The sequence below is a fragment of the Triticum aestivum genome, chromosome 2A, assembly GCF_018294505.1.
Source record: "Triticum aestivum cultivar Chinese Spring chromosome 2A, IWGSC CS RefSeq v2.1, whole genome shotgun sequence".
NCBI classification, from domain to species: Eukaryota; Viridiplantae; Streptophyta; class Magnoliopsida; order Poales; family Poaceae; genus Triticum; species Triticum aestivum.
This window is the reverse complement of record NC_057797.1, coordinates 214,279,653-214,292,762: the sequence shown is the minus strand read 5'-3', so window position 1 is coordinate 214,292,762 and position 13,110 is coordinate 214,279,653.

Here is a 13,110-nt window from a genome sequence, read left to right as displayed (position 1 = left end):
TGTCGTTTGCTTCCCGGCAAGGCAAAACTTTGCTTGAACAACGCCTGGTCCATACCACAATCCTCTCCTTCCCCCCCGGCAAACTTGTGTGCGAGGGAACCTTCTTTTCCTTTGTTGAAAAAGAAGAAAGAAGAGAAAATAATGATATGGAGCCCTTCGGCTCGTTATTGCTTACCGGATGTAGGTGTTGCACAAAGTGTCAGATAACGCATGCAAGAAAGAAACTAATGCATGAAATGGACAAGTTGTGCGGAGCACATGGGGTTTTACTTATGCACGGGATCTGCGCCCGGCTTTGTACAAAGGATTACATGCAACAGCGGCAAGACTTGTACAAAAGGTGGTTGTCGGAACGGGTTCCGGCAACCGTGCCCTACGGGAAACACTTATGAAGATGTTCTATGTTCCAGGAGTTGCTCACCGGAATGCCATCTTCGGTCTCAAGGCGGACAGCGCCGGGCCTAGTGACTCGTTTCACCCGATAAGGGCCTTCCCACTTCGGCGTCAACTTGTTGGAATTCTTGGCGGACTGAACGCGCCGAAGAACAAGGTCGCCTTCCTCGAAGCTTCTGGCCTTAACTTTGCGGCTATGGTAGCGGCGCAAAGCTTGCTGGTATCGAGCAGCTCGTACAGCAGCCTGAAGACGATCTTCCTCAAGGAGCAGCGCGTCGTCTTGTCGCAGCTGTTCTTGCTCAAGCTCATCATAAGCGAGCACTCGAGGCGATCCGTATACGAGTTCCGTGGGGAGAACTGCCTCTGCTCCATAGACTAGAGCGAAAGGCGTCTGGCCAGTGGCTCGATTTGGTGTCGTTCTGATCGACCAAAGAACCACTGACAGCTCCTCGTTCTAGTTTCTTCCGCACTTGTGCAGCCTGTCGAAAGTTCTGGTCTTGAGCCCGCGCAGCACTTCAGCATTTGCCCTCTCTGCTTGAACGTTGCTTCTCGGATGAGCAACAGAAGCGAAGCAGACCTTGGCGCCAAGGTCTTGGACGTACTACATGAAGGTGCGGCTCGTGAATTGCGTGCCGTTGTCGGTGATGATCCTTTTAGGGATCCCAAAACGGCAAACAATTGACCTGAAGAACTTGACTGCTGACTGTGCTGTCACCTTCCTCACTGGCTGCACTTTCGGCCACTTTGTGAACTTGTCAATTGCGATGTACAAGTACTCAAAGCCCCTGACAGCTCGGGGGAAAGGGCCGAGGATATCGAGCCCCCAGACCGAAAATGGCCAGGATAAAGGGATCGTCTGGAGAGCTTGAGCTGGCTGGTTTATCTGTTTGGAGTGGAACTGGCACGCTTCACACTTGGTTACTTGTGCAGTTGCATCCTGGAGGGCTGTCGGCCAAAAGAAACCTTGCCGGAAAGCTTTGTCGGCAAGTGCTCTTGCGCCAATGTGGTGGCCACATATGCCTCCATGTATCTCTGCCAACAACTTTTGTCCATCTTCCCGGCAAATACACTTCAATTTCACACCGTTGAGTCTTCTTCTGTACAGTATGCTATCGACAAACTGGTACATACTTGACTGCCGGGCTACTTTTTCCGCTTCTTCTTGCTCTTCGGGAAGTTCTCCTGTCTGAAGGAAATGGACAATCTGTTGTGCCCATGCTAGAGCTTGTGGCTCGACAACAAGGACTAAAGGCACATCTGCTGCTGTGGGAACATCCGCTTCTACGGAAAGTCTTCTTCTTCGGTGGCATGTTGATGAAGGGAATGAAGATCTAGCTCGTGTGAACGCCGGATCAGGTTCACACAATCTCGACGCCCCCTACCTGGTGCGCCAAAGATGTCGGGGAAACTGATCCACGAACACCTATGGGGCCGGCGGACCGGGCCCCTTTCGGTTCGGCGGGGGGCGGAGATCACACGAAGAGTAGATTGAGGCGAAGCACACGAGCAGTTTACCCAGCTTCGGAGCTCTCCGGAGAGATAACACTCCTACTGCTGCTTGTTTGATTATCTTGTGTTCTTGCTCCAGAGAGAGAGCGTAGTGTTTTTCTGGGTTACGAATGAGTCGACCCCCGCGAACCTCCTCTACGTTGCGCATGGGCCTCCTTTTATACGCTAAAGGGGTCACCGACAGGTGGCAACGCAGAGAAGGGTACAAATGTAAAAAGTGAGGTGGTTGGTACAGTTACTTGTACAGTGCACCCTACCTAACCCTGACGGTAGGGGACAAGGGCATTAAATGCCCGTCTGAGTCGCCCAAACAGTGCAGAAAAGGACCGTTAGGGGCGCCACCGTTCGCCACGATGGCGATCTTGTCAGCTTCGCATGCCACTGCGCACCGCTGGCTGCACAGCCTCCCGCCACGCGCGCCTGGAGAGGCCCCCAGAGCGACACATTGGTGGATGCGCTGGAGCATGGGAACAGAGTGGCCGCCTGCTGCGGCAAGCGCCTTGCCGCTGTTGTTATCTTGTCGGGTCCGGAAGCTTGTCGCTCACCGGGCCTCGAGGTACCTTGGTTGGTCTTCCCGGCAAACTCCTCTTGCCGGGGCCTTGTTGCCTTGCCGGAGCGCGTGGCACGTCGCGGCAAGTTCCTTGGAGTGCCTTCGTTGGCCTTCCCGGCAAGCTCCTCTTGCCGGGGCCTTGTCTCCTGAGCTTAAATACTTTGTTCTTGAATGGCTCCAAGGGAACCACGGAGGATTTTGGCGTTCGCCCGGCAAGCCTTGCCGCGGGGTGCTGCAACTGCCCGTGCACAAGTTCGGGGTACTAGGGTACCCCTATTCTAGTACACCGACAATCTCGTTACCGGAAGTCTCTTTACTCGTTCCGTAATGCATCATACCGTAACTAACTCATTAGTTATATTGCTTGCAAGGCTCATAGTGATGTGTATTATCGAGAGGGCCCAGAGATACCTCTTGATACACGGAGTGGAAAATCCTAATCTCGATCTATGCCAACTCAACAAACACCATCGGAGACACCTGTAGAGCATCTTTATAATCACCCAGTTACGTTGTGATGTTTGATAGCACACAAGGTATTCCTCCGATATTCGAGAGTTGCATAATCTCATAGTTAGAGGAACATGTATAAGTCATGAAGAAAGCAATAGCAATAAAACTAAATGATCATTATGCTACGCTAACGGATGGGTCTTTTCCATCACATCATTCTCTAATGATGTGATCCCGTTCAACAAATGACAACACATGTCTATGGTTAGGAAACTTAACCATCTTTGATTAACGAGCTAGTCTAGTAGAGGCATACTAGAGACACTCTGTTTGTCTATGTATTCACACATGTACTAAGTTTCCATTTAATACAATTCTAGCATGAATAATAAACATTTATCATGATATAAATAACAACTTTATTATTGCCTCTAGGGCATATTTCTTCAAGAAGTGTGGTATGAGTAGGTTGGGACCGTGACAGTGTCCGAATCACATCTAACAAATGATTTGTAACAACAAAAGAGGGTCTAACCTTCTCTGCACATGCCAGAAACTTCCTCCCACTGTCCGCAGATTCAAATGCAATTATCTTCATGCCTGGAGATTGATGGTGACAACGAGCAGATAGATTTTCAGCCACCCCGCTCCATTCGTTGCCACTTATGGTCCTAGGGAGCTACAGGAGGAAGAAATGACTCAAATCGACCACAGGTAAAATCCTTCATTCCAATTCATAGCCCGAGAGAGAGAAGAGAGGCATACCCGGGTGGTGAAGGAGTCTGAGAAGGAGGAGGAACCGCTGGAGAGGTCTTTCAAGAAGACCATGGCGACCCCGACGGTAGGATGAGAGACGGCGATAGCGAGGAAGTGGCTATAGCTTAGGAAGGAAGGAAGGAAGGAGGAAACAAGGGAAATGTGACTTGTGGTCGGGGAGAAAAGGGGGTGGGGAAGGGGGCGGGGACGGGGGTAGATATTTTGGCGGTAGGCCAAAATTTTGGAAATGTCGAGGGACACTTTGCGCGCGGTGCCGCCAGACCATTCACTTTGAACAATTATGTGCTTTGTTTGGACATTTTTATGCATTAATTGAGTTTTCAATGCATTTATGTGCATAATTCAACTTTAACTACATGCACATGCTCTAATGCATATAAATTGGTTGTAAATTCGAATTTGTGCCCTTGGTTGCATGCTTAGGTCCCATGCAAGAAATGGGAAGTGAATGTCAAACACCCTGCCACGGTCACTCGGCCGCAAACATTGAGATACCTGGTTTTTAAATTCTAGTAAATCCAAAGCTCGTCTGAAATTTATGAAACTTGGCATGCTATCATGGAGCGGCATCAACATGTCATGGTAAATTTTTTTGTCCCATTTGGGGCAGGTTTGGGGATATGCTTCTCACAAACCAGAGCTTCTCACAACAAGTCTGATGGTTTCTGTAGGGAACATCCCACCTTTGGGGACAAAACAATATCCATTGCCTCTTATTGCTTTCAAAATTTATCTCGTGTCAACATAGAACAACAGGAGTGTTGTGTCAATTTTTGGGATTTTTCGGGGTTCGTTTGGGCATTTTTGAGTGTTAGTTGGGTATTCAATGCATTTACGTGCATAATTCAAATTTTAACTACATGCACATGCTCTAATGCATATAAATTAGTTGAGAATTCAAATTTGTGCCCTTGGTTGCATGCTTAGGTCCCATGCAAGAAGTGGGAAATGAACGTCAAACACCCTGCCACGGTCACTCGGCCACAAACATTGAGATACTTGATTTTTAAATTCTAGTAAATCCAAAGCTCATCTAAAATTCATGAAACTTGGCATGCTATCATGGAGGGGCATCAATGTGTCGTGGTAAACTTTTTGTCCCATTTGGGGCAGGTTTGGGGATATGCTTCTCACAAACCAGAGCTTCTCACAACAAGCATGATGGTTTCGGTAGGGAAAACCGCACCTTTGGGGACGAAACGATATCCATTGCCTCTTATTGCTTTCAAAAAATTTCTCGTGTGAACATAGAACAACAGGAGTGTTGTGTCAAGTTTTAGGATTTTTTGGTGTTCGTTTGGACATTTTATGCATTAACTGAGTTTCTAATGCATTTATGTGCATAATTCAAATTTGAACTACATGCACATGCTCTAATGCATATAAATTGGTTGAAAATTCAAATATGTGTCCTCAATTGCATGCTTAGGTCCCATGCAAGAAATGGGAATGAATGTCAAACACCCTGCCACGGTCACTCGGGGGCAAACATTGAGATACCTGGTTTTTAAATTCTAGTAAATCCAAAGCTCGTCTGAAATTCATGAAACTTGGCATGCTATCATGGAGTGGCATCAACATGCCGTGGTAAATATTTTGTCCCATTTGGGGCAGGTTTTGGTATATGCTTCTCACAAACCAGAGCTTCTCACAACAAGCTTGATGGTTTTGGTAGGGAACGTCCCACCTTTGGGGATGAAATGATATTCATTGCCTCTTATTGCTTTCAAATTTTTTCTCGCGTCAACATAGAACAACAGGAGTGTTGTGTCAATTTTTGGGAGTTTTCAAGCTTCGTTTGGACATTTTTATGCATTAACTGAGTTTTCAATGCATTTATGTGCATAATTCAAATTTGAACTACATGCACATGCTCTAATGCATATAAATTGGTTGAAAAATCAAATCTGTGTCCTTGAGTGCGTGCTTTGGTTCCATGCCAGAAATGGGAATGAATGTCAAACACCCTGCCACAGTTACTCGGCTGCAAACATTGAGATGCCTAGTTTTTAAATTCTAGTAAATGCAAAGCTCGTCTGAAATTCATGAAACTTGGCATGCTATCATGGAGCGGCATCAACATGTCGTGGTAAATTTTTTGTCCCATTTGGGGCAGGTTTGGGGATATGCTTCTCACAAACCAGAGCTTCTCACAACAAGCGTGATGGTTTTGGTAGGGAACGCCCCACCTTTGGGGACAAAACGATATCCATTGCCTCTTATTGCTTTCAAAAAATTTCTCATGTCAACATAGAGCAAAAGGAGTGTTGTGTTAATTAGTGGGATTTTTCAGGGTTCGTTTGGACATTTTATGCTTTAGCTGAGTTTTCAATGCATTTATGTGCATAATTCAAATTTGAACTACATGCACATGCTCTAATGCTTATAAATTGGTTGAAAATTCAAATATGTGTCCTTCGTTGCATGCTTAGGTACCATGCAAGAAATGGGAATGAATGTCAAACACCCTGCCACGGCTACCCGGCCGCAAACATTGAGATACCTACTTTTTAAATTCTAGTAAATCCAAAGCTCGTCCGAAATTCATGAAACTTGGCATTCTATCATGGAGCGGCATCAACATGCGGTGGCAATTTTTTTTATCCCATTTGGGGTAGGTTTGGGGATATGCTTCTCACAAACCAGAGCTTCTCACAACAAGCGTGATGGTTTCGGTAGGGAACGTCCCACCTTTGGGGACGAAACTATATCCATTGCCTTTTATTGCTTTCAAAATTTTTCTCGTGTCAACATAGAACAACATGAGTGTTGTGTCAATTTTTGGGATTTGTCGGGGTTCGTTTGGACATTTTTATGCATTAATTGAGTTCTCAATGCATTTATGTGCATAATTGAAATTTGAACTACATGCACATGCTCTAATGCATATAAATTGGTTGAAAAATCAAATCTGTGTCCTTGGGTGCATGCTTAGGTCCCATGCAAGAAATGGGAATGTATTTCAAACACCAGGGCACCGTTGATTGCCGGAAAAACATTGAGATACTTGTTTTTAAATTCTAGTAAATCCAAAACTCGTCTGAAATTCATGAAACTTGGCATGCTTTCATGGAATGGCACCCGACATGTTGTGGTATTTTCGTGTCCATTTTGAGAGAAGGCGCACTCGAATAACAGCCAACAAACGCATTTTGAAAAAATAGCTGCCACTTTAATATCTCAAACGGTTGTATAATTCCAATTGTGTGTGTTCTGTTAACCATTCACGTGAAGCCACGTGTCTTCGTTTAATGGCTATAGGAGGTGCCGTGCAGACAGCTGCTTGACCTTGACCAAACAGGTGGCGTGCGAGCGATGTCCGGTGCGCAGGCTGACCGAGAGGCGTGCAAACTGTCCTCCAATACGCAGGCTCGCCGGGAAGCGTGCGAGTTGTACGTTGTGCAGGCTCACTGGGAAGGGAGCCCTTTGACTTCCATGGCTGCCTGCCTTCCTCTCCATTAATGGCACCCGAACCGCTGTTTAATACGGGCGGCCTTACTGTTCGCCTCCTATTCCCCTCCCTCCCGCAGACCTCCACCAATGCCATGGCGCAGAATGACCATCTGCCATTAGTTTTCAAGTTTGGTGAAGTCGACTCTGAGCCGGAGGAGATAGAAAAAAGGACGAATGGGGCCTCATGGACATGGCCCAAAACGAGCTGGCCACGGTGGTTGCTTCCCCTGCTCCTATCCCAGCTCCCATCCCCGCGCCCGCACCAGCGACCATCCCCGTAGCATTGTCGGACTGGTCGCCGAGCACTATTGCAGAGCTAGAAGCCACGAGCATCAGCGAGGTCTCCCCGGACCCACGCGAGCTCGTGTATATGCCAGCGCCAGCGCCCGTGCTTGTGCCCGTGCGCGCCCCTCCACCCACCGTGGCGTCGACCACTATGCGTTTGGCTGCACCCGCCGCGCCCGTGCTCCTGCCCGTGCGCGCCCCTCCACCCACTGCGGCACCGGTCCTCGTGCGTTTGGCTGCACCCACTGCGCCCATGCCCGTGCCCGTGGGCGCCCCCCAGCGGCATGGGACGATGCCGTCGACCGCTACCTCTCAACGGGGCCAGTTGTCGTCCTCCCGTGCCCCGCTCGTCAATTGCGCGACGACATGATGTTTGATTGACAAGTGAAGAACATTCTATGCTTCCTTGAAGACTTCAACAACGGCGTCCCGGAGGACGACAATGACAACGACGGTGCGGCACGCCGCCTCTGCCGCCGCCAGAAATAGGTTTTTTAGGGTTTAATGCTGTATCTCGAATTCTCGATCATATGAATATAAATTCGCAGTGTGACTGACTGAAAGATATGATTTGAACGAACTTGTGTTTTTCTCTTTTAATGTACAGACTTATCAAACTATTTTATTTTGAAAAAAAACGTCAATGGTATTTAAATATAAAACACTCATCGCAAACGTTTTGGTTAGAACACCTGTATGCAGACCGACAGCTTCCCCAGGAAGCCAAGGAAAAATGTGCCGAGCAGGATTTTTGCAGCTCTTGATCACAAACGTTTTAGATAGAACACCCATATGCAAAGTGAGAGTTATGGTCTTCCCTTGCAATGCAGGATTTGTGCATCCCTTCAATGCTAACGGTTGTTTTGCATGACCCGTGTGTAACCACGTAGAAACAATTGGGTAAGATTTGCATCTATCATTTTGGATATGTTTCCATTTTTCAATCTGGAAAGATTGACATTTGTTTATCTAGTAACATTGCCATTTGTCAACCTTGTAACACTGCGATTTGTCAAAATATGCAGCTAAAAATCACTAGCACTATCTATTTTTTGCAACTAAAATCACTAGCACTGTTCATATGGACACCACTAGCAGGCATGAGTTGATGGACGCATATGCAAATGTACCATTGATTACATACAACGAGCCATCAACCCACAACGACAACGAGGATACACGTTGGATTATAGATCATTTACAACAAAACATTCTAGTAAAGTAAAGTTTTTCTCACATAACAAATAACAAAGCGATGAAATGAACTTCAGCTCAACCACTCGTCGGCGTTGGACATTCTTGCTTTGAACCAAATGTGATTCTCTAGGAAGGGCCAGCTACTGTCAATCTCGAGACCGACACAGGACTGGTCATCCAGCCTAAAGCGGCCTATGCCAGGACCCATATTGGGACGGTAGGGAAGCATATCAATGTCCGAGGTATATATACAATTGCTTCTCATAAATGGTAGTAACGTTGTGTCAACAGCAGCTGGATCGCCTTCCACCATCATTGGATAGTTTTGTCCAAGGAAGAGTGAGTTTCCTCCAAGACTTTCAATACTGAACCAGGGAGAAGGTGTTGGCGCTAGTACACTAGTATCCATCTCGAATACCCTGCAACGGATGTTGGAATAGGTCTGGAGAGTGCGACCATGCGAGACAACACCTGCTTCCTTTGTAACATCAACAATGCCCTGTATAGAGACAAGAAGAGGTGATCCATCGGAATAAGTTTCTAGGCACCACAAAGTATATGGGTCCTGCTCGTCCTCATGCTCGTGATCATCAACATCATCATCCCCCCTTGGTTATAAAAATTTTCATGTATAGGTGGTGGAATGTTCACAGGAGCTTGGAAACATAAGAAGGTTAATTAGTAAAGAGAAACTAGCTAACCCGCATGCATGTGGATGAAACAATTATAATTACAATGGAAGACAAACGTACCGAAAGCATCAGGATTCCATGCAAAAACAGTGCCACGAGTGGTGGCAGCAAACACAAGACCCTCGTATTGATTTGCATCACAATACTCATCCGTGTACAGAAATTGATTTTTGAGCAATATCCATCTAGGCGTGGAAGTAATGACGGCAACAAGTTGTCGAAGATAGCAACAACATCATAGTTTGTGTAATCCCAAGAGATGTTGGGAACTCGACAAATTGCAATCTTCCGTAGACGACAGTCACCATGATCGTATTTGAACTCATGTAGAATACCGGTGTACTCAACCTCTGGTCAGTCTGAGATTTTTGGAAGTGGAACCCGGTGACGAGTGTACACATTCACAAGTTCCCACTTGCGGTTGCACCCAATATAAACAACCCGATCTCCATTTGTGCCTGCCCAAGCCTTGCCCTCAAGCGATGGCATCTTAACATCACACGTATCATTATAAAGCAGCATCAACTTGCACAAGGCGAGGCTTCTCTCGTCCCCACGCCAGTCAACAGGGACACGACGAAGAAGATAGGGGAGATCAAAGTGCTCCTGGACCCTTGGGTTCCTTGTAATGATGTTATTAGTTGAGTCGAGAATGGTCTTGAATGAACCTGCCATGCTAGCCGAGGTGATGACATTGCATCATTCAATGAGTTCCTCCACCACATCATCTTTTAGATTGGGGCAAGAATAACGGGGTCGTTTCCGGCCTATTCCCTCCAGGGACAAGATGATCGAACAATGGCAGAAGGAAGGGTGAAGGAAAATGGAGGGAGGAAGAGCGTGCGACAGCAGTTCCAAATCGAGAGGGAAAGGCAAAGAGGTGGTGGACGGTTTCCATGGTACAAGAAGAGGCTAGTGGGGAGAGAACGGTTGCCACAGAGGTCACACACTGATGACAAGGCCGAGTGAACTGCATGCCGTATATCGCACACACCTTGATCTGGCTGACAGTTTCTTTTGTGTTGCCTAATCACAAACAGTTCATCCGAGTGAACCGTTTGCTATACATCGCACACACCTTGATCTGGCTGACCGTTTCTTTTGTGTTTCCTAATCACAAACAGTTCATTCGAGTGAAACGTATGCTGTACATCGCACACACCTTCATTTGGCTGCCCGTTTCTTTTGTGTTGCCTAATCACAAATAGTTCATCCGAGTGAACCGTATGATGTACATCGCACACACCTTCATCTGCCTGCCCATTTCTTTTGTGTTTCCTAATCACAAACAGTTCATCTGAGTGAACCGTATGCTGTGTATCACACACACCTTCATCTGGCTGCCCGTTTCTTTTGTTCCTCCTCATCGCAAATAGTTAATTGAACTGAACGTATGCCCTGCATCGCACACGGAACTAAAATCCGAACCATGTTTGATGCATCCGTCATCGCAAATGTTTTGCACCTTTTTTGACGGTTTTTTGACACCATTGTTTGTGATTATTGCATCGCACACAGTTTTCATCGAAGGGTCTCTGATCGTAGTGTCGCGTTAGCAGCATCCTGCAGTAGTGTCTGGTCCAGAAAAAATCTCCAAAAAGTTTCGCTATGTTTGGACTCTGTTTGGTATTGATTTTCTGTGAAATAAAAAAGAAGCAAAAAACAACAAATAGCACTGGCACTATGTCAACAGGTTAGTCCCAAAAAATGATATAAAGTTTCTATAAATTGATTGTAAAACATCCAAATAATGATAATATAACAACATGGAACAATCAAAAATTATAGATACGTTGGAGACGTATCAGCATCCCCAAGTTTAATTCCTGCCCATCCTCGATTAGGTAAATGATAAAAACATAATTTTTGATGTGGAATGCTACCTAACATGTTCATCACATATTCTTTTCTTTGTAGCATGGACATTTGGACTTTTATATGATTCAAAGCAATAGTCTAGTTTTTACATGAAGATTTCAATACTCAAGCATTTCTACAAGCAACCATGTCTTTCAAAATATCAACACTAAAGCAAGTTATCCCTAGCCCATTATGCTCAGTCATTGATCCATTCATGAAACACACTCACATATTAGCTACACCCAATGCTCAAGTACGATCATAGTGCCCCTTAGTTGGTGCTTTATAAGAGAAGATGGAGACTCAAGTAAAAATAAAAATTGCATAAAGTAAAAGAAAGGCCCTTCGCAGAGGGAACTAGGGATTTGTAGAGGTGCCAGAACTCAAAGTGAAAAAGATAGAGATAAAAACATTTTGGGTGGCATGCTTTTCCTGTCAACGAAAACGATCGAGTAGTTCCGAATACTTTCCATGCTAGATATATCATAGGTGGTTCCCAAATAGAAAATAAAGTTTATTCCTTTTCCCACCATACTTTCACTTTCCATGGCTAACCGTATCCACGGGTGCCTTACATACCAACACTTTCCAAGGAATTTCTTATTTGACAACATAAAGTAAATTCATTTTTCATTTCGGTATTGGGCATCCCTAATACCTTTGTCGTACTCTCATGCAATGACAAGTGAATAAACACTCATCTTGAGAATAACACATCTAGCATGGAAATATATCAGCCATCCCTTACCATTTCATGAGCGGTACGAGCACACAAAGGATAAGTTTATTTTGAAAATTAGAGATGGCACATAAAAATTTGCTTATAATGGAAAAAGAATACCGCATATAGGTAGGTATAGTTGACTCATATGGCAAAACTGGTTTAAAGGATTTTGGATGCACAAGTAGTGATCATACTTAGTGCAAATGAAGGCTAGCAAAAGATTGAGAAGCATCCAACCAAGAAACAAAAAATCATGTAAGCGAGCATTAAGCATAACTAACACCGAATAATGCACTATAAGTAGGATGTAACTTCATTGCATAACTATTGACTTTCATGCTTGCATAGGGAATCACAAACCTTTACACCAATATTCTTACTAAAGCATAATTACTCATAAACATGACTCACATATTATACCATCATATCGCAAAACTATTACAAGGAATCAAGTTTATTTTGTCCAATGATCTTCATGAAAGTTTTTATTATATCCCTCTTGAATATCTATCACTTTGGGACTAATTTCATATGTTGCATTTGATAGCTCAAACAAATCTAAGTGAAGAACATGAGCATAAAAAAATTCTTCTCTCAAAATAATTTATGTGAAGCAAGAGATAATTTCTTAAAAAAATTACTAACTCTAGAATAAATCTAAGTGAAGCATGAGTGCATGTCTTCAAAAATAACAAAGCACACCATTCTCAAAAAGATATAAGTGAAGCATAGAGCAATTCCATAGCTCAAAAAGATTTAAGTGAAGCATAGAGAGCAATTCTAACAAGTCATAGCATAATTTTGGCTCTCTCAAATAGGTGTGTCGGATTCATGACTACAAATACAAAGCAAAACAAGCAAAGACTCATATCATACAAGACGCTCCAAGAAAAACTCATGATATGTGACGAATAAATATATAGCTCCAAGTAAAATACCGATGGTCGTTAGAAGAAAGAGGGGATGCCGCTCGGGCATCCCCAAGTTTGTTGCTTGCTTATCTTTAGATAATAGCTTGGGATACCATGGGAATCACCAAGCTTAGGCTCTTCTTACTCCTTGTTCCTTCATCCATCGTAAATATCACCCAAAACTTGAAAACTTCAATCACATAAAAGTCAACAAAACCTTCCTGAGATCCGTTAGTATAAGAAAGCAAATCACTATTATAAGTATTGTTTCAAACCCATTCGTATTTTATTTTTGAATTATATCTA